At 40.4% G+C, this 22,637-nt stretch overlaps 1 protein-coding gene across 3 annotated transcripts in view; it reads right to left on the bottom strand.

Moving 5' to 3' along the window:
* The window catches only part of tenm4 (teneurin transmembrane protein 4), a 934,100-nt gene extending 921,404 nt beyond the window's left edge, over positions 1 to 12,696 (bottom strand). For all 3 annotated transcript variants that reach the window (XM_085998898.1, XM_085998899.1, XM_085998901.1), the window contains exon 1: positions 12,428 to 12,696. The gene's annotated coding sequence lies outside the window, so the exon portion shown is untranslated. The remainder of the gene's footprint in view (positions 1 to 12,427) is intronic.
* Positions 12,697 to 22,637: the final 9,941 nt, after the last annotated feature.

Here is a 22,637-nt window from a genome sequence, read left to right as displayed (position 1 = left end):
TGACATTTATGCAATGAAGTACTGAAATTGCAACAAATCACCATAATTCAAGAGGATGCAAAGTACCAAACTTGCCATTGAATGCAAGTTAGATCTGTCAGCACCAAGTTACACTCCCTCTGCTCAATCAGATTGAATCTGTTCTGATTTTCACATTTTACCTCATTTTGAATGTTTTTAACAGAAGGGACTAGATTTAAATCACACAATCACACACACACACACACACGTAGACACATTGTAGTGGACTGGCATTACTAACTGGCAGCTCTCTGAACAGCAGCATCAGCATATAATGAGCATGTGTAAACAGCAAGTCAGGAATGCCTAATGACACATGGCATTTAATGCAGCTTAATTTTCACATCATTTTTCATTCATATGCAAGTTTCAGCCGAGTACGAATCACAGCCTTGAGGCAGCAGTGAAATGCAGTATATTCTGCTAAAGTAGTAATATACTGTTGTACAGTGCAATAATAATGAGGTTTTCAGCTTCTACATGGGATGGCATTCTATCACCTTGTCATGCAGACATACAATGAGAAAAATACAGTAGCTTAAGAAAAACAGATGCCGTGTTTACTTATGCTGTGCCTTCGTTGCTTCATCATAGTATTGTGACATATACAGTCTGCTTCATAGAAATAAAGGCCTAGAAATTCGTGGCTGCCACCAGAGTTGCCGCGTCACCGGCAACTTGGGTTAATGGCCGCTGAAAATGGATGCAGCGATACTTGAGAAAAATTCGTGCTGAGGGCTAAAGATTTTTAGCCAGGTGCTAACTTACTGTGCAACGCCCTCCTGGTGGTTTTAGTACAGGCTTGGAAGTCCAAGTTCCCATCCTGAAGTGGTGTGGCAGGTTTTAACAGTCTCTGGGAGCGAGGCTGTGGAGTTCGCAAGGAATTGTGGGCAATTAAAAGGGCTCTGATTAAAAGGGCAATGCCTTCTGAACTAATACAAATTAAAATGAAATGAAAATGCAGTTTGCAGCCCTTACTGCCTTCTAAAAAAAAAATTATATTAAAAAGAAGTCCCAAATGGGAGTCTTCAGCGCTTAAAGCTGAATTCTCTTCCGAACCTCAAAAAATGGGAAACGTGTTTCAGCACTAACACAAATGGCTCAGCAAGCCAGGGAAGGGGTACCCAGGGTCTCGCACACAGCACTCCAGCTTTGTGTAGGGGGTCAACACTGCAAGAGAGGTCCTCTACCCACAGGGGCCAGGAGGCCCACCAGAATGAACGACGTGGGACCACATCACCAAGGCCGTCCCTGCCAGCAGTGTCTCCCCCACCATCTTTCTTTTGTTCCTTCGTGGGATGTGGGTGTCGCTGGCAAGGCCAGCATTTATTGCTCATCCCTAGTTGCCCTTGAGAAGGTGGTGGTGAGCTGCCTTCTTGAACCGCTGTAGTCCGTGAGATGAAGGTACTCCCACAGTACTGTTAGGGAGGGAGTTCCAGGATTTTGGCTCAGCGAAGATGAGGGAACGGCCAGAAGCTGGACCCGCCACCAGCTGGCAGAAGAGTGGTGCTGACCACTTTCTCAACATTGCGCCGTGCTAATGGGTAGCGCAAACCACCCGAATTTCTAGGCCAAACTTTCACAAGCTATTTTTTGGCAAACTCTGAAAAGGAAATAGGAAGAATCTTCCAGGTAATGTGAATGAATGATTATCTAGCTGTGCATATGCTTAGTACCCTAATGTATTCCTTTTTAAAACAGGATACAGCACATATAGAAACAAGTGCATCAGGATAATGTCTGCACAAGACTGCAACTGTACACACCTCACAGGCATTTTCCTTGGAAAGTGGAATATTAAAAAAACTTAAAATAGGTCACAGCTGTTCTTCTTAGCGAAGCATAGACTTGGTATGTTGTACAGAACGTGAGCAGCTTACCTGTGCTCTAAAATGTTTGCAGGCCTGAAGCGGAACAAGCCCAAAAATGATATAAACACTCAGCACTGGCTACAATTGCTGCAGTGGAAATCACTACATCCATCTGGCTATATGTACCATCCGATCCTACGATTGGAGTTACAACTAAATCTGAATCAATTTATTCATCTGCAAATATACGTAATGTTTAAAATGCACCAACTCCACCTTGCCTAATGGCTCAATTAGTAAAGGTAGTGAGTAGCTGATGTATGTAGTTTGTTTCTGTTTTGCACTGTTAGTTGATGCCAGCTTGGATGGCATTAGGGTTACTACCATTGGCCTCAGTGTTCCTGGACTAACAAGGACAAGTCAGACAGAGCTTTTGCTCTTGCTTCCGATCTAGTGACCCCTTCTGAAAGGTGTTCACATGTAGATATTGATTAAAAGCAGGATCGGGCTAGGTTGTAATGCCCTCCAGGACCAAACTCACTGTCCAGGCTCATACATGAAGAATGACAGCTTGGATAATGTACTGAAAGGTGACTGGCATCTGTAAAATAACCCAGTAGGAATTGATAGCTTAAGGAAAATATATGGGGGAGACAACCGACAATAATTCAGACTTACTAATGTATGCAGGTACCTATTGTATATGCATATATCAAGCATATGGGTGACTGTCCTGACTCCCAGCACAAACTTTTGAGGGCAATTTAAGGTGGTTGGTGAAGTTTTTTCTGATTGAAAACATGCAACCCAATGACATCGCTTGCACTGAAACACGTGATGAAAATGATGTAGGCTTTACCGAAAACTAGCAAAAGACTTTGCTGAACACTTTTTCATGAAGACACAGTCCCTTTAATGTTGGGACTTTAGGGTGCAGCTGTCATTGTGCTCATCAGTACAGCTGTCACATACTTTACGTAAAAACAGCATGTTGGTGAGCTCAGGCCCTACTGAGGAGGATCATATCCAGAGCTGACACCTTGTTGCAGATAAAGGCCGACTGATGGGGTCTTTTAACAGGTTCTATTAATTGCCGGTATGTATATTATTGTAGTTAGTTCAGTTACAAATACATGGATTGTGCTGACTTCATTTTATAAAGTTCATACGGTGGCTGCTGTCCAACAGCTGAAAATAAGGGCCCATAATTTGCGGTCAGCGGTGAAGCAAAGGCATTCGGCAGTAGTCCCGAAGTAAGCTTCCCACAAAGATCTTGCGATTTTTGTGGCGAGAAGTTCGGCTTTTTCGATGGGTAATTGAAATCAACCCAAGTTAATGGGGAATCCCTAATGCGAGCTGCTGTGATGTCAACAAGCTGTCAAAGCAGCCAATCAAAATGCAGAATTCTCACAGACAGCAAACCAGGAAGTGGGTAAGCTTCTTTGATTCTAACTTTTTAAAAATGTTAGAGAGAGCAAAACAAAGATTGAGGCTCTCACATGGGGAAAAGGCAAACCTGAAATAAAGATTAAAAAACGCTTTAAAACATTTAATTTTTTCTTTTACATTTTCTTAAAACTTTTAATGTTTATTAAAATGGATAAATTTGACACTCCACAAAATTAAAATATGTTTTTCAGGGCCATACCTTTGTTTAGCAGTCACTAAGCTGTTAAAACCCCAGTTACACCTAATCCAAATGTGTCTAACTTTTAATGGGGTATTTAACATGGAAGAACCAAAGTTCCCGTCATTTTCCATGATTTGACAGATTACACTGATTGCCGGCTTTGGGGGCAGGGGGCGGCACACCACAGCCTGTGGAGGCGCTGTGAATGGCAGACTGCAACTTCAGGATTTCTGCGCAGGCTACGATGAATCCTGAAGTTGCGGTCAGTTTCAAAGTTGAAATGACGGCGAAAGCTGCCAGTCCACCGCCATCAGGACCACAAGTTCCAGGCTATTGTGGCCTTTGACCGCAATTTACATTAGTTTTCTGATTTAAATTGCAAATGGCGGCTTAAATATAAATTTCAGACTTTTCCACTGTGCAATTCTTGTGGGACCTGGCTAAATTAGTTTGTGTAAAATCACGTATAATGTGTAGATATCAGCAGACAGAAATGTATTGTCACTATGTGTATAGTGTGCTCCGTCTGCTATGTTTACTTGAATCTAATTAGGATGCACCATCTTCTTGATCTGGATCTCATCTACAAGCATCCTATGCAGATCATTAGTCATCTGACACCCTAATGTAAAAAGTAGTAACAGCGTAAAAATTGGGAGATTTTACAGTTCAACAGTTCACTCTGAATTCTGGGATTTGGTCAGGTGGAGGACTCCACAATGTAAAGTTTATGTTACATTCTTGTGCCAATTCCAATCGACAAACAAATATAAATGAGAAGACAAAACCTGTTGAATTACCTTGCCCGCAGCGGGACATTGTAATTAATCCATTTCAGATTTTGTTGGATACTTTTATCTTCGATATTGTACTTCATATTTGTTTAATTCTTTGATGTTTCACATTTCAATTTAATAAATCTAAATAAATATTAGTTGTTTTAACCATAAATTACTCTGGTTTATAGGCAAACCTATTTGAAGAGCACGTGCAGCATAACACTAGGCTATGTTCGTGCATTTGTAACAGAACTTTAAAGTGCACTATTTTCAATGCACTTGCAGGGAAATGAGAAATTATGCATTCCTGTGGGAAAGTATTATTCAAATGAAAGGGTAACCATACAAAAAATATGTATTGTTTCCATTACTCTCAGCACCACCAGGAGTGGGCAAGATAAAAACATCACCATTTACAGACTGCAGAACTTTCAGGTTTTAAAGATGTTATTTTATAAAATATGCATTCTATGATCTGGGCTAGACCCCAAGGAATATTACTACTTTTAAATTTTTTTTTCCTACAATTCAGAATAAATCAAGTTAATTCTGTGCTTTGTGACATGACATCTCTTTTTGTTGCCATAGCAAAAATGTTGCAAGACATCTGGCTGTAGGTTTGCATAAGTTGGGAGAATTGCCCTTTAGGCGTTCATAAATTCCCAAAAGGCTTTTTGCAAACAGTACTTTTACAAAAAAAATCCGGTTCTACATTCTCTGTAGGACTGATTTGCAAAAGAAATAACATTTTCCTCATCATTCTTTGAAGTGCCATGAACACTTTAGAATGTAGCTCCATACTCATGGATGAGTTGGGAATATTACTTCTATTCACTGATGCAAAAAAGTTTGAAAATAACAGTAAGCAGGTTATTGGTTTCAGACCTCATCAACGTATCACCAGAGATTTCAAGTGACAAAAATAAGTTGTTCAGATTCATAGTGAATGTCAGACTGGCACAGCCAATCTCTTGCCTGGAGGTGCAGTACCTGTTGCTTCTGACACCTCACCTAAGATGAGGGATGTTAGTTCTGGGAAATGGAAACAATATTTTGAGCAGTGTAAGCCTCAAGCCAGTTAGCAAGAGCATGGTTAGAAGCAGAGTAAAGTTCCCTCTTCCTTGTGCCAGCAATGTGCCTCAGCCCAACCTCCCAATTAGGAGATGACACAAAGTGATATTTCTCACAGCAGCCATCATATAGTCTCCATGAGTAACATTAACAATTTATTGTCAAATTAGAGGCAGTGTCGTAATTTGGACTCATGCCCACTAGGAGCTAGAATAAAAGTGCCTAAACTCTGTTCACGACAGCATGGGAAACTTTAATTGTATCTGTCGGAGTTGGATTTTAACCCAAGTCCATGGCTACCCAGTTCTCTACTTGTCGAATTTTAGTTTCTAAAAGTGGCAGTATTTCAGAAATCCTAATTATAGAAGGCTTTTGTGCACAGAGACCAAAATTGTAAACCACAAGCAAAATCCATATTTCAAGCTCTGCAAAATTATTTGAAACTTCCAAGGCTTTGCCTTGCCCATATTGTACCAACAGGCATTTCAGAACATTCTATATTGTACAATTCAGAAATCAAACTTGGACCAAAACCTCAACAGAATGAGGATATTATGCTGACTTTGTTTGTTCTGGCAATGACCACACTTATACTAAACTTTTGGAACTAAATTTTATCCCAATTTGACCAATCCCAAATTTCCAAAGGCGTAGTCAAACTAAAATAAAAAATATTTCCTGACCAGAGCAATTAATGGACAAATACTTCACAGTATATGATCTCTTACCCAGACATTTTAACAATCAGCATGTTCTGACTAATGTATTACCAAATGAAAGCAAACTTTCACAAAAGGGAATTTATTTAGCAATGCTTACAGAACTAGATATTGTTAACATTTTTTCTGTGAGCTGCAAAATTATTTATTACTTCACTGACAGTTGTTATTGCCATTACTGCTTGATGGAACTTTTGTTGGCATAGCAATGCTGCAGGTCAGACTTTTATACACTGTTCCTTTAATAGCTAAGAGCAATTAAACAGTAAAGCAGCATCGAAACTTCACCATGCTTTTATACAAGTGACTCAATAAAGAGTAGGCATGAGTATTCAGCGGGATTCCATTGGCAGAAATCAGACTGGAATAAAAGTCTGAATCAGATCTGGTGGAGAACCTTAAATAAGAACAGAAAATGCTTGAAATACTCAGCAGGTCAGGCAACATCGACGGAGAGAGAAACAGAGTTAATGGTTTCAGGTCGATGACCTTCACAAAAGTTCTAATTCTCTCTCCACAGATGCTGCCTGACCTGCTGAGTATTTCCAGCATGTTTTTATTTTAGATTACCAGCATCTGCAGTATTTCACTTTTGTACTGGTGGAGAACCTTACCTGGAGTGTCAGGGAATTGGATGTATCCCATTACTGCACCAGCTCCGAACCAGACAAATATCCACCATTAGATCCCAAGGGGAAAATCAGAGACTAATAACCTTCAGAGCACCAAGAAAAATTGAGATAATTTAGGCAACTGCCCCCACCCAAAAAAATCCTTTCACTTACATTAAAAGCCCTCTCGACTATAACTCAAATACAGATAGTGCTGCAAAGCATAACTAACAGCTAAGAATTTTCAATCTGCACAATATCAGAAATGGGGATGTTCGCTGATGACTGCAGTGTTCAGCGCCATTCACAATTCTTCAGATAATGAAGCAGTCCATGCCCACATGCAACAAGACCTGGACAACATTCAGGCTTGGGCTGATAAGTGGCAGATAACATTTGCGCCACAGACGTGCCAGGCATGACTATCTCCAACAAGCGAGGGTCTAACCACCGTCCCTTGACATTCAACGACATTACCATCGCCGAATCCCCCACCATCAACATCCTGGGGGTCACCATTGACCAGGAACTTAACTGGACCAGCCACATAAATACTGTGGCAACAAGAGCAGGTCAGAGGCTAGGTGTTCTGTGGCGAGTGTCTCACCTCCTGACTCCCCAAAGCCTTTCCACCATCTACAAGGCACAAGTAGGAGTCTGATGGAATATTCTCCACTTGCCTGGATGAGTGCAGCTCCAACAACACTCAAGAAGCTCGACATCATCCAGGACAAAGCAGCCCGCATGTTTGGCACCCCATCCACCACCGTAAACATTCACCCCCTCCACCACCAGCGTACCATGGCTGCAGTGTGTACCATCTACAAGATGCAATGCAGCAACTCACCAAGGCTTCTTCGGCAGCACTTCCGAAACCCGCGATCTCTTCCACCTAGAAGGACAAGGGCAGCAGGCGCATGGGAACACCACCACCTCCAAGTTCCCCTCCAAGTCACACACCACCCTGACTTGGAAATATATCAACGATCCTTCATTGTCGCTGGGTCAAAATCCTGGAACTCCATATCTAACAGGACTGTGGGAGTACCTTCACCACATGTACTGTAGCGGTTCAAGGCGGCGGCTCATCACTACCTTCTCAAGGGCAATTAGGGATGGGCAATAAATGATGGCCTTGCCAGCAATGCCCAGATCCCATAAACAAATTTAAAAAATCACTGAATTGGATAGGCTTTTTGATTTGGATTGTCAGTTAAACGTTTCAAGTCAGAAATTCCTGCATAAGAGTTAAGTGTATGGAAAATGGTAGTAGATATGTCAAGCCACTGCATTCATTACAAACACTATTATTGATGTGTTTTCCCCATCTACAAACATATCACTGAGACTGCGCACACAAACTTCACTAAGATCATTCCAACCGACTCACATGTTTGCTGCTAAATTTAATACTTCAAACTTTTGCTCTGGTCACTTTTCTTCCTCCTTTACCCAGTCTTTTCTGAAGCCTCAGAATACCAGCAGAAATGCTTCACACTACCTGTCAAACTCTGCCTCGCTCACACTGCTCTACCATCTGCAACGCTGTCTGTTGTACAGAGGTTGAAGTGTAGTGCTGACCACGAGCAAAGGTTGCTGGAGCACGGAATCAACAACAAAATCTGTTGCCTGATGATACCTTCTCCAAGTCTTTCTTCATCCTCAGCAACCACTAGGGTCAATCTTATGAAGCATCTGTTCTTGTTAGTCATTTCTGACTATTTCCTGACTATTTGAGCAATTAGCATACAGAATGCATCTAACAATAAGAGAAATGTCTAGAAGCTATAAAATATTCCTCTACTTCTTTGATTTATTCTTAAATATGTGTCTCTTAATGGGATAAAATTGCTTCAAGGTAATATTATGGCATTTTTTCCTATAGGCAATACATTTTTTTGTATTTCTCTCATCTCTTTCCTGTAGGCCATTTCCCCAGAGAATAGAGGAATGAACTGTATCTTCAGAATAATCCAAGACTTCCAAGGAAACCTCACAAATCCCTTGTATTATTGGGGGAATGGTAGTTTAGATATTCACACCTAGCAAAAAACAAGTCTGTTATGAAAATGAGTCACAAGCTGTGACTTGGTCCATTTTATGGACTTTTATCTTTAAAACTGTGATGCAGGTTTTTATTTTTGGATTGAAGAGTAGGGTTGAATCAATCCACATTTGTAAATCATAGTGCAATGACCTGCACACCTTGCACTAACCTGTAAACTCTAGTGGTTATATTTCCTTTGTTCACTGATTTTAGTGAAAAAAGTATACATGAATATAAGATAGTGAATTCCATTTTATTCCCATGTCCATTTTTACACGAACATCAGCATAGAAAAATATAGCCCTGGTTTGTCAGTAATTTTTAAAGTCTTCTCTCTATAGCATAGTGATCCCTTGTTTGAGAACAAGAAAAACAAATCTGTAAAGTGCACAAGGAAAGATGAAGAGAAGCAGGCAGAATGTGGTGCAATTCTATTTGTTATGGTAGGATATTTGTTTAATTTTATATTGTTTTCATTCGAAGTTTAAATTGGTTGTCCAACAATAACGTAAAAAATGTTGCATTAATTACACAGAAATGTATTTATTACTGCTTTAGTTTTGTTCAAAACTAGAGAACAACCAAATTAAATCTGCAGTGAAAACAGATTACATTGTAGATCCAAAGACAGAGATGTACACTACAGGCCAAATTTAAGGATCCCACTCCTCATGAATCAGAGAATAAATACACCATGTAGTATCGTACACTGTAGAATTATATCAGATTTCATTCTTGGTCTTTACTTAGTTAGCAAATCAGGTAGGAGCAAGATGCTACATTTGATCTTAGCATCCCTGGGCAAAGGGGGGGGGGGAATCAACCAGCGTTCCTGTTCCTGTTCCTGATTATTAGCCAGTGACCCGTTGGAATCATGCATGTTTAGAAAACAGATTGGCTCAACTACATCCTAAATGACCAAATTGCCAATTAATACTCACTATTCAGGCTCATAAACCATGGTCATCAATGAGACCATATCCTAGGAGTGGTTACCATTTTCAGAAGATGATAAGGAAGAAAAATCAGAACATTGAAGAAAAAAATAAAATTATACTTGAAGCTATGAAGTCACAACATTGAAGAGGCATTGTCTAATACATAGAAAAAGAACAGCCAAACAACTGGACATCATTTTTGTCACAACATTATCCTGCTTATTTGTGTTTCGGTGTGAAGTGAGTCTCACATCCAAGCTTTTGCTGCATCTTTTTTGAATTGGTTTCCCAACACTTTTCAATGAAGACCCTTTCAGTAGAAGTTACAGGTGATGTAATACACCAGTAATGCAGTACGGTGTCTGCTGGCTAACATCACTCTGTAATTAGAAATTTCTGCACCAAATCCTGTTCTTCCTGGATATTAATGATGCATTTCTTGAAACCACTGGGAGGCACCAACAGTGAATACATATCTATGTGTTGCTGATCAGTATAACAGTAACACAATGGCTTTTCTTTGTCTAAAATCAGACCTTTTTTAAGCTGTTTACTTATCAACATAATATTGATCAATCTATTCATTATCCAGTATACTAACTACTCACTCTTCCCAAATGCAGTGTTGATATACATATACACAGCTTTATAGTACCCCCCACACAGAACAGCAAGTTAAATGAAGCATCTTAATTCCAAGTCTACAGATTTGTAAGGCACACTCAAGCTATTTTTTTCACTTTTTCCCCCCAATGACTCACTCTGATCCCTTATAATCAATGCTTATCTCATGTAAAATGCGAGTCACCAGTGAGTTAACCTGTCTGAGCAAAGGCATGCTTTCTACTACACTGTGTGAAGTATCAACATGTACACTGGAGTCCACTGCAACTTTCCTCCTATGTACTATAGACATTAGTAGCAAGCGGTCTGAAAACCAGTACCTCTTACCTCTCTATTATAACCTTCTGAACAGACCTGATATTCTCGCAGGTCTGATTGCACTAAGCCGTGATACTTCAGTTGAATACATCTTTTCAACGGTTTTGTAATACACAGCAGCATCAAAGCAACGCTCTTGATGAAATCAGCATGTATAATTTCTCAGGGAAAAAATATCTACAGTAAGACAAGTATTTTCCAATTAATCATGATTACCATTTCCTTTCAGTCTTTACAAGTCATCGGAGTAGCTCAAAGGAGAGGAGCAGAGAGGCAAGTACTTCATCAGCAGAGGCACTCACGCTTTGAGATGCTAAAGAGGACAGGATCAGAAGGGAACACACATTCCTTTCATAGGGTGGGAAGGCAATAAGATTTACACATTATGCTCTGTCTTTTTTTTGTTTTTACAAAACATGTATTGGGATCTAGTTTTTTCCGGCCCTTAAGGCACAAGTTAGTTGTGTGACCGTCCTTTCAAAAGATCTTAAAGCTTTCAGTTGTGACTGAAACGAGTCTTCAGCACCTCTGCCCCACCATCTGTACCCAGCACAGGAGAACAAGAAATTGGCACACACACAAAAGATGCGATTCCATGACATACTTAATGACCACTTCACTTCTGCCTCCACATTTGCAAAGCAACAAGCAGACACTGACCAACTCCCTAACAAGCCAAATCTTTTCTAATCATGTAGTCATAATTGGGAGAATAGGAATAGCAAAGAGCTCACAACGGCTCTTTATGGCCCAGCCCTGGTTTGTTAAGAAACCTTCTCCTCCTGACCGCCAAAGCTTTCCTTTTGTTTATCAGGGGAAGTACAAAAACACAAATACAATTATTCACTGCGAAGTAACTAAGCTCATCACAAAATGCCAAAACATACATTTCTGCGTTCTGTGCAAACGGTGTTGCTGCTTGGCTTCAATGTAAACGGGACCAAGATTGCAGCTTGTTCGCAGGTAAGGAAAAAAAGGCAACATGACTGAATACAAAAAATAAATCGGTTATTTTCTCATCAGACTTCGCTCATAGGCATTGGCAAACCTAGGAATCCTGTAACCACCCAGACTGTCTCTCCTGTTTATTTCTTCCTACCTCTTTTCTCCCCCACAATGAACTAAGTAACTTTGCTATGAGACTTTGAAGAGAGTGACAACGAGGGGGAGGGGGAGGGCGGAGGATCTGAATAATTGATATGTACTGAATCCATTTCAGAAACGATATGTGACAAAACATGATGTTTATCCAAGCAGCAATATTCTACTAACAGCAGCTACAATGTCTAAAATATCCTGAGTGGGTACTATATCAATAGCTTCATAAACTGTGAACATCTTTGCTCCATGACAAGCCACACAGCAATGCACATTCACACAACCCAAAGGACATAGCCGAAGATATGAGTGGAATTGCGGTCTGTTGTTTACTAGCTGGAGGTTTAAGAATTGCTGCATAGATGCTTCAATACAGCACAAAGATGCACTGAATTTTAGATTGTTAAAAAAATACACAGCTTGTAGACAAAACTAGCCATTTTAAAACACTAACTTTCTGACTCATGACCTATTCAGAGGGCACACTACAGAATTACAAGCTTTGAGACGCTGCAGTAAAGCTAAGCACAGATAGATGCCTGTATGAGATGCTGATAAAAAATGAAATAACTTACTACCCCAGTTAAAGAGAACAAGAAAATCTTATTTGGTATTTTGCATATATAGTTTAATGTAAGCACCTCGAGAAAGAAGCACATATATCACTCTGACAGAGGAATGTGTAACGGTGTACGGCACCATAACACAGCGTGTTCTTTGCAGCGACTCAGATCAGAGACAATACTCTTTATCAGCTTACCATTCTGAAGGCATTGGCTATCCCACAGCCCTCCTGCAGCAGATGAGAATTCTTTCCCCTTATGTCCTTCTGCACGTAATAATGCACTGTGCTCATAGCAAGAACATATCAGTCAACAACTGCGCACAGACGATCCAGATCCTTTACAGACATTAAGTGATCCTCGCACAGACTCGAACACCGCCGAATCCAGGCTTCACATACATACACTCACTCACTAAATGAATGGGAAGCAGCAGCCAATCCCTGAATGCTTCAGAATGACAAGCACACATGTAATCTAATGTCGGGCTGTACCAAACAACAAGAAAAGGGGGAATAGCATTTGAGCAATAATTTAACAAATGTCACTTTTGAAAGAAAATTACATTAAGCTTGTCGCACATGCCAAATTGGCACTGCAAATGTTTTTCTCCTTCCCATTAGCTGCGTCAGTGATAGCACTTTAATAAATTACTGCAGGGCTTGATGCAGTTTAAGGTCCCCGCTGTTCCATGGTTATTGTGTTACACTCAGTAGTCTCAGAAGACTTTAGTGAAATCAGTTCTGTTGCTTCAGTGACATTATTAGTCCCATAATCAGCTTTATAAGTTGATATTGCATACTTCTGTCTCAGTGTTTAACTGTTTAACCTTTCGACGAAATTATACTAATCCCAGCTGTTTATCATTCATTTGTCACTTTATACCCATAACGGCGTCTTTGTGAAGGCTGATTAAAAGGGATACTGACATTTGGTGAAATATCTTGCAAAGCACTTTGCTGGCTTTGTGTATAGAGGTGAGCACAACTGTAGAATTGGTGATTCGAAAACCTGTGTTACCAATCACATCTGTCCCTGCACTTTGTTAAAGTTGAATTATGAACCATGGGGAAAGTACTTGTGTTGTGAAAGGTCACACTGCATTAAGTTTAACATCTGCTGCTATGTCAGGTTGCTCAGCTTTCCAATTTGGCAGACCGGCAGCTGAGTTTTTAGAATGGGCTTTTCCTGACTGCCGGAAAACAACATCCTTTTAACAAAATCTTGACTGTTTTGGAAGAGCTTGAAAAGAGCTCCACCTCAGATCAGTCTGTTTGTGTGTCAGCATCGCATCATTTATGACTGCTCGGTTTGGCAGTAAATGTTGGGCATATGGAGCTTTTAGAAATAGGGGCTAGTCTGGTATTTGTGTTATTTTTATTGAGTTATTGTCATTTTATTGATCATAAATTAGTTTAAGCTTGAGAGGGAAATAGTTTTTCCTTTTCATTGATCTTGACAGAAAATTGAATATGTCTCCGATACAGGTCGTCCATTTCAACAGCTTAGATACAAAAAACTCTCAGCTTCTTCGCAATAATGAAAATGAACCATGTGGACTGTATCAGAGGGTAGAAGCTGTGGTCAAAAGTTTTCTCTCCAAGAGTTATATTATGTTGCCTTGTGACCAAGAATAAAACCAGCTAAGGTCCTATGTGATTCGTGTATTATCTTTCCAGCTAATCTCAAACAGGCTTAAGGTTTCTGGGGCTGCCTGTGAATACCAGAGTGAAAAGTTAAACATTCTTTCAAATGTAAAACAACTGGAATGAATTGGTGAATAGGTTCAGTTAATGTGGGATTTGGATTAGATCCTTCAGCATGTGCTAGGGGTAGCAAAAGGGGAGGAAATCATTAGGGAAAAGAACGAGGTGGGGGTTGGGGCAGGGGAAAGTCTGACTTTTTTTCAATGTTCTCCATTCAGAGCTGTTTCTATAATTGATCTATTCAGTCCAGAAGTCCACTTTCAATCTGTTTGGGAGATTCCAGAATGAGTCTCGCTCTTTACTAAGACAAAGGCCTTTATGACGTTGCTTAATTCAATTTGCTGGAAATCCTGTTCTCAAATCTAGATGCACTTCAAGTTTGGATGGGGGAAGGGAAGGAAAGTTGAGATCTTCAAACTAGCGGAGAGAAAGGAACAAAATTTTTGCCAACTGTGTAAACACTGTAATCTGCAGCTGTCCATGTGACAGTTATCCTCACTAATGCTCCTTTTTGTGCAAATTCCAATGGCATTTCTTGATTCTTTATTAAAAGAGAGTATTAATCCTCAGAAAAGTAAAAGTAATTTTAGTGGGTAAAACATTTCAGCCAATACATATTAAGCTCCAGATTAAAGAGGTGAGGACAACATTACTGTACTTTCATTTAATATCTTGGCTAATTCTAGATTGACAGCAGAGTCACAGGATTTCCATGAGATTTTTTCTAATCCTGTTTTCTATCAAATGAAGAGTTTTTATTTTACTTGGAGAAATGAAACACTGATAACCTGTAACTTCATTTATGCTTTTAAAAATATCACAAGTAAATTTTGAGGTTGTTATAACAGCAACAGCACAAAAAGATTTGTCTCCTGTCACTTGTACAAATACAAGGATTTACATCAGCAACTACGGGTGAGATGCTTTCAGAACGTGCCTGCCCCAGCACTCCAGAGCTTGTCTTACAGAGGAGGAGCACTGGTTGAAAGCAGCCATGACTCTTAGCTCAGAACAGGTAAATGATGTAATGTCAGTCTTGTGTCGAGGACGTCCACTATGATATCAGTTCCATTACTTAAATAAAAACTGGTAGACTCAAATTATAGACCTTGCTTCAATTCTTGGGAAAGTTTTTGAAAGTGTCTGGGTGAAAGAGAGACCTTGAAAAAACTCCAGAGGAGAGCTACAAGAATGATACCTAGCTTATAGAATCTCAGCTACTCAGATAGGCTCAAGGACCTTGGTGTATTTACTTTACAGCAGCGTAGATTTAGGTCTATATAAAGGGTTGGATAGCATGTCTTTTGATAGATTATTCCAATTTAGCAGATTGGGGAGGACCAGATGACAGAAGTTTAAACTATGTAAGAGTAGGAATAGACGGGATGTTAGGCGGTGCTTTCAAGAGGGAGCTGAACCGGTTCTTGACTGGGGCCAAGATGCCATCATATAGAAGGTAAGTGTCTTTATGGAGAAGACCTGGTCCGGGTGATCTCCTGGATGTTTTAATTGTGAAGGGGGAGCGGATGAGTGGGTGGGCGGGGGGGGGGGGGGGGGGGAGGGGGAGGAAAGAATTTTCCAGAGTATTTTTTCCCTTATTGGCCCTGGGTTTTTTCTGTTTTTTTGCCTCTCCCAAGAAACTACATAGCTGTGGGAGGGGCAGGTGGGAAGTGTCTAGTCATTATATTCCAGCCATAATGAGTGTGGGGCAGGTTTGATGGACCAGCTGGACTTTTCCTGACCGTCAATTTTGTATGTTCATATTATGAGGGATAATATAAGGGAGCATTCGAAGGGCCACAAGCTAATCCAAGACAGTCAGGATACCTTTAAGAGTGGGAGGTCATGCTTGGATTTCTTTGAGAAGGTGACAGACCAAGTAGAGAGGGGAGAGACAGTGGGGTAGAAATTGGTATGTGTTGCGCCCATTCTTCAGGTGTAAAACGGGTGCAAAGCATACCAATTTAGCAATGGGACTTCCTGAGCCCAATCTGTCCAGAGCTAAATTCAAGCAGCCTATTTTTTAGGCGTCACGGGCGAACAAAAGGCAACCCTCCTATGGAGCTAGGGGAAGCACTCAGCCCCCACCCCTCAACCCCACCGTACCCCCACTAACGCCTCTTCCGGAGCTGACCTGACGGCTCTTGCCAGCATCGAAGCTTTCCGACATTAATGTCTGGAAATGCACAGCAGGTGTCCGCAGATCACTGGGTGAATTTAAATGAGGCCCGAGGCCCAATTTTGATCGGGTGTCGTACAATGCTCCCTCTAATTTTTGTGGCACTGCACGGCCTCTTTATGGGGCTGCGCAGGTCATTCAAAATACCGCGCACGCACAGTTTTGCAATGAAAAGCCAGCAAGCCGGCTGCACAGGACCCCCGGAGCGCTGTGCAGCCGCACAGCTTAAAGGGAACATTGGTCTCGGGCCTACCTGTTCCATCACAGGGTTTGTTACTGCATACGAATATTGGCATATGGGCAAGTATCTGTTGTCAGCCAGAGTGACACAAGATTCAGTGTTGGGGCGGCTGTTTAATTCTTCAAAGAAGGAAGCAGACAGTTTCTTGTCAAGAAATGAAATTCAGTGTTTATAATTTTTTATAAGTGATTTAGAGGAAGGAATTACATCGAAAGTGTTCAAATTTGCAGATGATACCAAATTAGGAGCGGTAGCAAATAATAAATATTATAGCTAACAAATTCAAAAAAGATTTTGACAAACTCAATGGCTGGAGAAATGGTAGATGCAACTTAATACAGAAAATGTAAGGTTATGAGATTTGGCAGAGGGAAGGTTGATGTGGATTATATGCTAAATGGGAAGGTACTTGAAGTCTCGGAGAAGGAGATCTTGGGGTTTTAGTGGACAAGTCACTAAATCCTCAGCACAATGTTCCCAGAATGTTAAAAAAGCATTGCAAAGGGTAGTAAATATAAATCCAGTGAGGTCATTTTATAACTGCATTTGGCCCTGATGAGACCACTGGAGTACTGCGTGCAGCTTTGGTCTCCATATTTCAAAAAGGATATTCAGTTACTGGAGGAGGTACACAGTTGATCCCAGAACTTAAAGGAATGATGAAAGATCGACCACCATGCTTCTTTTCTCCCTTGAGGGGATACAATAGACCTGCTTAATATTATGAAAGGTTTGGACAAATTGGATCCAAGTAAGTTTTTCTGTCATGTACAGAATTTAAGCACAAGGGGTCATATTTACATATTAAAGACAACAAAAGAAAATAGGAAATGCAGAGGAAGCTTTTTACTAAATGGGTGTGAAGCATATGGAGCAGATTATGGCAAGGTTGGTAGAACAAGAAACCTTAATGAGATCCAAGAAGGAACCAGACAGTTTCTTGTCAAGAAATGGGATTCAGTGTTATTAGAAATTAACCAAGAGAATACTGTGGAGACTGAAGAGGTCTTCTCCTGCCTCAAACTATTACTATGAACTCTGCTTGGGAGCTGCAAATCCATTGGAATGTCATTTACCATACTTCTTCAAACAAAAAATATGCCCCAATAACCCAGCTGCCTAACAAGTAAATGCAGAGTTATCAGACCAGCTGAATAAGGAACAAATGAGAAAAAAAATCTTGTATTAAAAAAATAAGTGTTTCATTAAACGAATGATTGAATTATAAAGAATATACTTAGTTACACTTTCTGCATCAGTGCTGATTTAAATACAAAGCACAATTCCACGTGCCCTGCTACAATTATTCTTACATTGTGGAATGCAGTTTTATTCCACTGCACTAATGTATTCTTGGGCTCATTTAAATGTTTCCTTCTATATAATAAAACTGCATCTGAGCCTTTGATATTCAGTCTGTGCTGAGTTAGCTGTTTGCAGTTGGGGTGATGACAGGGGCACTACAAATGGCCTTATCAGCCCTGAGGGTGGGCAGGGGAGGGGGGGTGGTTGCGTGGGGGGCGGTGGTTGTAAAATCAGTAAGGTTTCCTGGTCCCGATCACTATCCAGTGTCTCCTGCTGAAAGTGTCTAGATGTTGGGTGAAGACTGGTTTGGGCACGGCAGCACTGAGTTTGGTTCTGCTGCTCCCCCACCCCCAAGTTAAGTAGCCTGCCAACATTCACTGTTTGTCCTCATATATGAAGAATGGCCACTTGACTGACATACCTGTTATCCATGCAATAAACACTTTTAGAAGAGGAGGCAAGAAAATAGGAGAGGTATCTTATTCAAATTTTGTAAATGATGATTTAATATCACCTCTGCATTTTCTCCACAATGCTGGCATAGATATTGAAGCTGGTGCCATCTGTAATGGCATATGAGCTCAATCAATGCTAAAGCAATTTAAGAACCAAGCACATTGTGTAAACCAAGTTTAAAAGGTACACTTGGGACAGCAAATGGGGATTAGCTCCACAGAAGTGCAACAACAGATGTTAACATTAGTAAAACCCATGGCAAAAAAATTACTATACACATTACCTTTATCCCATGGGCAAACTCACAGTGGGTACATGACTATGACCATAGGATAAATATAACGCATGGGAGGATTACTCGCCCATGAAATGGGCTGTATTATTCACAAACTTGAGCTGACACATTGGTTCCCACAATTAGTGTTCTTGATCTGAAGCCTGAATTTGGATTCCCTAGATGCGCACAAATCTTAAACAAAAGTCTGTTCTGGGAAATCTGTCCTACTACTGTCAGCCACACAGAGTGACACAAGAGACAGTAGTCCTGGAGAAGGCAACACTTTTCAATTACTACAGATTAGGGCCTCTGTCTTCTAAACCTACTATTGTAATCTGGGATTAGCATTTCCATCAGTGGTGCTAGATTTGGTGAAGTGGTCTTGCTTTTTTAATCTCACTGGCCAGTTCCATGGGTGTGTTCTGATTTGCAAAATAATATGGTGTGATGTGTGTATATTTATATATATATACATATATATATATACAAAATATAAAGTGTACAAACCACTTTTTAAAGAAAAGCTGTGGCTATTCCAATAAAGACAGTGGGCAGGAGTTTCCGCTCAGTTGCGCTGGTTTATCCAGTGAAATTCGCCCGAGTCCAGAACCAGGGGACACAGTCTAAGGATAAAGGGTAGGCCATTTAGGACAGAAATGAGGAGGAATTTCTTCACCCAGAGAGTGGTGAACCTGTGGAATTCTCTACCACAGAAGGCGGTGGAGGCCAGTTCATTAAATATATTCAAGAAGGAGTTGGATATATTTCTTAAGGCTAAAGGGATCAAGGGGTATGGGGAGAAAGCAGGGACTGGGTACTGAATTTGGATGATCAGCCATGATCGCATTGAATGGCGGGGCAGGCTCAAGGGGCCGAATGGCCTACTCCTGCTCCTATCTTCTATGTTTCTATGAAATTGGCCAAACCAGCGCAAAAGATCGAGGAATTTCAAGCGCAAATTACGTCCAACGCAAATTGAATTTCCGTGATCTTTTGCGCTCGTTTAAAAACCATCGCGTTGGAACCTGGCCCCGCTCACAAAACTGGCCATGTCCCAGATCGAATTAATCACCATGGTGAGTTTCCACCCATTTGCTAGCCTTCGAGGAGGCTCTGAAAATTAAACTGTTTATTTTAAGTGCAAGGGCACAAATAGGCACGTTTTAAAAGCTTTTAATTTTTCTTTAATTTACTAAGAAACTGACTAATGTACACCAATATAACTAGCAAATGGTTCTGTGCAGTTTTTTAAAAGTCATTTTCAGTTGTTTAAAATTGGGTTACTCACAGGTTGTGGACGAGACACTTATTAAAATTGTTTATTTTTTGTGATAAACCCATTTTCAGCTGTATTAATAAAACTACATCAGGTTACCACTCTTAAATATATCAAGGAATTTTTTTAATGGAAAAAAAAATTACGTTCTGAAACACTGCCCAATTGCACTGGTTCATGAAAGATTTTACATTCGGCAATATGCAAATGCATTTGAGCGGAAGGTTGAGCAAAAAAAAACATTTCTGAAAACTAGCACAATTTTGAGCGCAATTTTGAGCGCAATTTGCGCGCGGATTGTCAATTGTGCCCAAAGCGGAAACTCTTGGGCAATGACAACAGACAGCAGTGTGTACATTCCAGATATAGTGGGTAATATGGGAGGCTGAAACAGCTGGGAGGGGAAGAATGTGCTAGATGGCACAGAAGCAGCAAATTAGTTCATATTGTATGTATCAGTATTAAACCTGACCTCGAGGTGGTTCTGGTTTATGCTGGCACTGATTCAAGGTGTATTTAACACTACAAGTGTAATGTCACCGCAAAGTAGGTTTGCTTCACACAGACAGTACAGTTATACTTTAAATGGAATCTGAACCTGGAGTCTGGGCTCGACCTGATGCTGAAGCAAAGCCCTCTAAAGCAGGGAGTCTCATTCTGTTAAGCTCCAGACTCAGATTCAAACTTATCTCTACATTTATGCAATATGAATTTAGCACTGGTATGAAGCTCTGGGATGCTGAACCTACACCCTAAATGTTCTGTTTTTACTGTGAGTTGCAAACTCGAGCAACTAAATTCCAGCACAGTTGCAATTTTCAAATGACAATAGAAATAGTTCTTACTGTTCACGAAGCAGTTTACATCAGGTCTGCAATCACTGGTAGCTAGAAATTGATTCAGGTGTAACTGGGACAGAACTGGAATCATTCCATATCTGCCCATTCCCATAGTCAGTATAAATAAGGTACTGGTGTACATCATTCACCCTATCTATCGTGGCAAATCGGGCTTGCATTTGGGCAATGTCTGGATGAATGCTATCTCTGCCATGCAAAAATGCCATAAACTTATCTAAGCTGAAGGCAAATTATGCTTCACATTTTGTTAGGATGAGCTTGCACTATTTGTTTTCTTTTGTTTGTGGAGATGTAGGGAATACTGATCTTAACTATTTGGATTATGGTCTAGTGGAGGACTATACGCTCATCTGTGTCACTGACGCAAAGATGTCTGCATCTAAACTCTTCAACAACAACATAATGGAAAAGAAATGTTGTTACCATTCACAAGTGCACGCATTCTCACCCTCCTTAAAATGAGACTAAAACTGCATTTTTTAATAACTCCATTTTAAGCAGCGATATAAAGTGCACAATCTTAGATAAGAAACTAGTCAAATGAATGATTTGATTTCCTTTCATAGTCGAATTATTTTTAATTAAGCAGGAAAAAATCCTATGAGCTGTTAATGAATGTAGAACATTTACACACATACTGTATCCCATACTTTTTCCTACAAATTAGCACTACATGCCATTGATGTCACTGTGTAATATTATCAATACACTTCATGTGCTACTATAGCACACTACTTTGTAATTTGTAATTTGCCTAAATTATGTAGTCTTCCAATAACTCTACTGGAGCTAGAGTCAATTCCCTAAAAATGGCCACCCACATGGCTGTCAATACCTACCATGTTTTTCCTTTCTACTTTAAATCCTAAATTACCAAAATGCTTATAGAAAGAAATGGAAAACTTACATTTATATAGCATCTTAAGACGTTCTTCAGAATCATCTCAAGGCACTTCGCATACAATGAATTAATTTGAAGTGCATTGACTGTTGTCATGTAGACAAAAATGTAGCCATTTTGCACACAGCAAATGCACAAACAACAGTGAGATAAACAGCAGTTCATCTGTTTTAAATAATGAATGAACACATAATTGGTGCCATAATCCGTGTGAAGCATTATTCTGAGCTGAGTGAGTTATAAACTAATCTACTTACATTTAATATTAAGATCATCATGTTCCTTGACATGTCGATATCACATTAGAGTTATCCAAATCTATGCTCTCTCGTCTTCCCGTCGTGGTGAAGAAACCGACCAGTTCTTCAGCTACATTTTAAAGGGGGACAATTTCTGCTCCTCCCATTTTATTGTTCTTATTGATGTCTTCACTCACTAAAGCTGTATAGCAACTCTTGCAGGATTGACTGCCACTATTTTACCATGAAGGGTCATCGACCTGAAACGTTATCTCTGTTCCTCTCTCCACGATGCTGCCTGACCTGCTGAGTGTTTCCAGTATTTTCTGTTGTTGTTTCAGATTTCCAGCATCCGCAATATTTAGCTATATTGTAAGAGAGATAATGGAATCCACTGACACAGAAAATAACTGGTGTCACGATACAGTACATTTTGAGAAACACAATAAAATAAAATTACTCCATAGCTACAAGATAAAAAAGATAGGAGGAAATATTCATTATAGCCCAGGAGTGGGCGCTAACTTTGGAAAAGTTTGAGATTTAGCGGCAGGCACTAATGAATCTCGCTGCACACAAAACTCAGTGTCATCACTCAAAGAAAGGATGGGAGCACTAAATCAAGTGCGAATGACCTAGCTCAGTGGCGTTAGACTCAAAGCGCTAAGTAATTTCAGGTGCAGCCTAATCGCAAGTCATCTTTGCCATAGGCTCTTTCCAGTTCTTAAAGGGGAGGTTCAATCATGCTGCAGAACCTCATTCTCAGCATTGCTGGTTCTGCAGCTGTCTCAGCAAGCAGCAGCAGGTCAAGAAGAAGGAGCCGGACCATTGAAGGAGGTGTCATTATGGCAGGTCAACGGCCCAGGGAGAGAGCTCACAGATTCTGCGACGAAGCATTGGAGGAGTTGGTGTCCGCTGTGGAGAGACAGAGGGCAGTGCTCTACCCGACAACTGGCAGGAGACCCTC

Source organism: Somniosus microcephalus, chromosome 10, assembly GCF_052327205.1.
Source record: "Somniosus microcephalus isolate GS21.2 chromosome 10, FLI_Smic_1.0, whole genome shotgun sequence".
NCBI classification, from domain to species: Eukaryota; Metazoa; Chordata; class Chondrichthyes; order Squaliformes; family Somniosidae; genus Somniosus; species Somniosus microcephalus.
The sequence above is the reverse complement of the archived record's forward strand: the minus strand, read 5'-3'. Positions and strand labels throughout refer to the sequence as shown.